The sequence below is a fragment of the Euphorbia lathyris genome, chromosome 2, assembly GCF_963576675.1.
Source record: "Euphorbia lathyris chromosome 2, ddEupLath1.1, whole genome shotgun sequence".
Classification (NCBI taxonomy): Eukaryota; Viridiplantae; Streptophyta; class Magnoliopsida; order Malpighiales; family Euphorbiaceae; genus Euphorbia; species Euphorbia lathyris.
Genome location: NC_088911.1, coordinates 32042482 through 32047474, shown reverse-complemented (window position 1 = coordinate 32047474; position 4993 = coordinate 32042482). Strand labels below are relative to the sequence as shown.

The following is a 4993-nucleotide window of genomic DNA, read 5'->3' as shown; positions in this document are numbered from 1 at the left end:
CAAGGTATAGTTCTGATCATTGCCCGATGCTCCTTCATTGGAAAATTGGGGAACCTAGGATGACTAGGTTCAGATTCCATGCCATGTGGACCACTAATGATTCTTTAAAGGGGGTAATTTCTAATCAATGGACAGCATCCCACATCTCTCTCCCTCTTACACAACTATTATGTCATAAACTTTGCACTCTTAGGCTTATTCTTAGAGATTGGAATAAAAACGTGTTTGGCAGAATTGAGTCTAATATCCACCTGGCAGAAGTTCATCTTGCAGATATTCAAAAGCAAATTTCAGAACAAGGAGATTCTCCGAAGTTGAGTAGTGTTGCTTCTGCCGCCTATTCCAACCTTGATTTACAGCTTCTTTGGTAGGAGATGATGTACAGATAGCAAAGCCGTGTTAAGTGGCTTAAAGAGGGGGATCAAAACACTAGTTTTTTTCCAAAGGTCTGCTAGAGTTAGAAAGACATGGGCCAGCATTCATCATTTGAGGATCGGCAATGAGGGTCCCACTTCTGACACGGTTAGATTATCTGATCATTTAATTGAGTATTTCTCTAATCTCTTTCGTAGTTCTAGGGAACATATTGATCTTTCTACAATTAATGAGGTAATTCCCAACTTAGTAACTTCTTTGGAAAATAAAGAATTAACTTCTAAACCTTCCATTGAAACTATTAAAGACACGGTCTTTTCCATGGATCCTGATGGTTTTGGGGGAATTTTTTATCGTTTCTTTTGGGATATTATAGGGAAGGATGTTTACAATATGGTTCAGGCTTTCTTTGATCATGGTTGCATCCTGCCTAGTTTAAACTCTAGTATTATGGCTCTAATTCATAAAGTTGCTGAAGCTGACAGAATTGAGAATTTTCGTCCAATTGTGATGAGTAACTTTGGTTTTAAAATCATCTAAAAAATTCTTGCAGATCACCTTGCAGTTATTGCAGTAAGGATTGTCTCCCCCAACAAGTATGGGTTCGTTAAAGGTAGAAGCATTCATCAGTGCATTGCCTTAGCTTATGAGGGAGTTAATATGCTTGACAGAAAACGTTTTGGTGGACATATGGCCTTAAAAATTGATATTCGTAAGGCTTTTGATACTTTAGATTGGAACTTCCTCCTGGCTTTGTTGGATACCTTTGGTTTTTCTCTCACTTTCAGGGATTGGATCCTAAACATTCAGGCATCTTCTCGTATTTCTGATCCAGTCATTTTGAGAAAACCAGACATTGTACCAGACCCTATAGACCCAGAAATTGAGAAAACCATTAGGAAGAACAAGAAAAACAAGAAAAACAAAAATAAGACCCCAGTAAAAACATATACCGAGCCAGAAAAAATGGCAGACCCACCAACACTTATGGATTACGCTAGGCCAGATGTGGCCGGTGTGACCAATAGTATCGTTAGACCCAGAATCACCGCAAACCAATTTGAAATTAAGCCAGCTTTGCTTAATATGTTGCAAAATAATGTAACATTTTACGGGTTACCTAACGAAAATCCTAACACCCATTTAACAAATTTCCTTGAAATTTGTGACACTTTTAAAATCGCAGATGTGACTGCAGAAGCAATCAAACTTCGCCTCTTTCCTTTCACTTTGAAGGATAGAGCCAAAGAATGGTTAACTTCTATGCCAGCCGCAACTTTTGCCACTTGGGAACAATTAGCCCAAGCATTTTTATCGAAATATTTTCCTTTAGCAAAAACCGCAAGAGTCATAAAGGAGTTAACATCTTTTTCTCAAAATGATAATGAGACTCTTTATGAAACTTGGGAACGTTTTAAAGAACTTCAACGTTTATGCCCACACCACCAATTACCCGGTGAACTTTTAATGCAAACATTTTACAATGGACTAAATCCTACAACAAGGGGTTCATTAGATGCTATGTCGGGAGGGCTATTTATGAAGAAAACATCAGCCCAAGCGAGACAGCTTTTGGAGGAAATGGCAATCAACAGCAATATATGGCCCGCGGAACGTGGACATATATCGGTGGGAAAACCATCATCCTCAACCACACCATCAGTTAAAGGTATAGTTGAACTTGATCCAGTCGCGATGCTACATGCTCAATTTTCTGCTTTATCGCACAAAATTGACAAGTTTATGGCACCACGCGATACCAATGGTAATCCAGTCCAAACGGGTGTGGATTACGAAAACATGAGTGAGATCGAACAGGTAAATTTTGTCCAAGGGCAAAACCAAACTAATAATCCTTATTCTAATACTTATAATTCTGGATGGAGGAATCATCCTAACTTTAACTGGAAAGATAACAATAACAATAATGCAAGTGCTAATCAAAATCGTACCACTAATTATCAAAATCAGTCAAGAGATACGATTAGCACTTTATCTTCTAAAATCGACAAGTTTATAGATGATATCAGTGGAAAAATAAGTAATCACGACGATGGTTTTAAACGGATCGAAAATAAATTCGATCAGCTTATTAAAAACCACTCATCTAGCATCCATAATTTGGAGGTTCAAATTTGGATCCTAAAAATAAGTAAGTGTTTTAACCATCTCATCTATCTTTAAACATTGAAATATTACTACACAGAGTATATATAAACTAATATTTAGGGGGGTCGAAACTACTCGTGACCATGATGGTTCCGACGGCCGGAGGGGCCCAAGCACCCCTGTATACGTCTCTGGTTATTTTGTACGTCTAACCTAAATTGATACTTCCCTAAAAACTATAGACTTATTTTAATATCTTATCCATTATAGATTTTGCAATTCAAAATTCACTATCATATTACTTTTTGGTGAGATGTCATATTAATAAAAAAAATCAATTATATATAAAAAAAATGATTAAACCATAAACCTATTTTAATATTGCATTTCAAGAATTACTGGTCTGTTTGCTGAGATTTCATATTAAAAAAAACTCAACTATATAAAAAAATAATTATATTTCCTTAAAAACCATATTCATATTTTAGTATCTTATCTATTATATTTATTTTACAAGATTTGCATATTTCAAGATAACTGATCTTAGGACTTTTTGCTAAGAGGTCATATTAAGAAAAAATCAATTATATAAAAGTAATTATATTTCTCTAAAAACTATAGGCCTATTTTAATATCTTATCTATTATATTTAGAATACAAGATTTGGATTTCAAGGTTCACTAATCTTAACACTTTTTGCTCAAATATCATATTAAGAAAAAATCAATTATATAAAAAATAATTATATTTCTCTAAAAACTATAGGCCTATTTTAGTATTTTATCCATTATATTTACGATACAAGATTTGCATTTCAAGATTCGTTGATCTTAGTGTTGAAACACATTTCCGCAATGATTTCGATTTGACAAAATTATTCAACTTAGAATTAAATCCCTACGATAAAATATTCCACACATTAAATTTAAATGCTTTGATTTATTTGTTACTAATTTGTTTGTTCAAATGTTGAGTGTTTAATTCCCAAGTATTAAAACACATTAAGACCAAGGCCCAAAAGCCCACAAGAGAATGTCAAAGCCCAAGTCAACAGGCCCAGGCTACAAGATAAACTTGGTCCAGCAAGAAGAAGGATACAGAAGCCTTCCCTAATTGCTTCACGATGAAGCTACTGAGTCGAACGGATAGAAGACAAGTCAGTAATTGACTTGAACAACTTGGAGACAAAGCTAATCCATTTTCAGAAATGTTCAGACGCCGCAGAAAGCTGTCTAGAAGACTTTACCATAAGTAGAGAGACAATCTGACACCTATTGATCAAAAGCATTTGATCCATGATTCAGACAGAAAAGGCAATGTTCTCATTGGCCGAAGACACTGAGCACTAACGAGTGAAAGCGACAGCAAGCCGTTTCCCTCCAACGGTTATTTTGAATTTTGAAATAACTAGAGCCTCAGATATCACTATAAATAGGCCTCTCATTTGCTTCATTCGATGCAGATCTTTATCAAGTCGAACCGCTGACCAAATTGTTACCTGAAGTTCTATGCCAAAGCAAAGCAAAGAAATCTTACACTCACTCTTATCTTGTGTGAAAGACTAGATTGTAAATCATCTAAAATGTTATGTTTATTTAGAACAACATCTTTATCATTTCTAAAGATTGAAAGGAGATACTGAGTTGCTCGGTTATAGCACTCAGTGGTAGAATAGTATTGGGTATAGGATATAGAGGATGTACTCTATATACTCACTGACTATTGTAAGAGGTTTGTGCTCTACCTGAAAGAGCTCAGTAGTAGATTAAAAAGCTCGAAAGGAGTCCGGGGACTAGACGTATGCAGGAGGCCGAACTAGGATAAATCTACTGAGTAACATTTTCTAACTCTTAACTCCTTATATGCTTGCTTTGAACTCTGCCTAGTAAAACACTAAAACTGATATATATTGAGTTGTGTATTTTGAGTACTGAGTTCAGGAATAGACTCCAGTGCTATTTCCTAACTCAACGTTAGAAGCAACATTAGTCTTAGATCAACTAAAGATGTCTCTGACCTTACTCAGCATCATTGTGCTAACAACTAAGTGAAAAATCTTAAGTATAAAGTCAGCCGTAAAGAAGAAATTTTTTAAATAGTTCCTTAACACACCCCCCCCCCCCCCCCCCCCCCCCGCGTGGAACTAATTATCACATTACACGGGACCAACACTTAGGACTTTTTGCTGAGATGTCATACTAAGAAAAAATCAATTATACTTCCCTAAAAACATATGCTTATTTTAATATCTTATCCATTATATTTAGAGTACAAGATTTTCATTTCAAGATTCACTGATTTTAGGACTTTTTGCTGAGATATCATATTAAAAAAAATCAATTATATAAAAAATAAGTATACTTACCAAAAAACCATAGACCCATTTTAGTATCGTATCCATTATATTTAGAATACAAGATTTGCATTTCAAGATTCACTTATCTTAGGACTTTTTGCTGAAACGTCATATTAAGAAAAATAAATTATACTTCCCTAAAAACTATAGGTC

General features: G+C 35.0%; 1 non-coding gene across 1 annotated transcript; it reads right to left on the bottom strand.

Annotated features, from left to right (window-relative positions):
- Nucleotides 1–1719: 1719 nt before the first annotated feature.
- On the bottom strand, nucleotides 1720–1826 carry LOC136221167 (small nucleolar RNA R71). Its single transcript, XR_010684951.1, has one exon. It is a non-coding gene; the product is annotated as a small nucleolar RNA R71 (small nucleolar RNA).
- Nucleotides 1827–4993: the final 3167 nt, after the last annotated feature.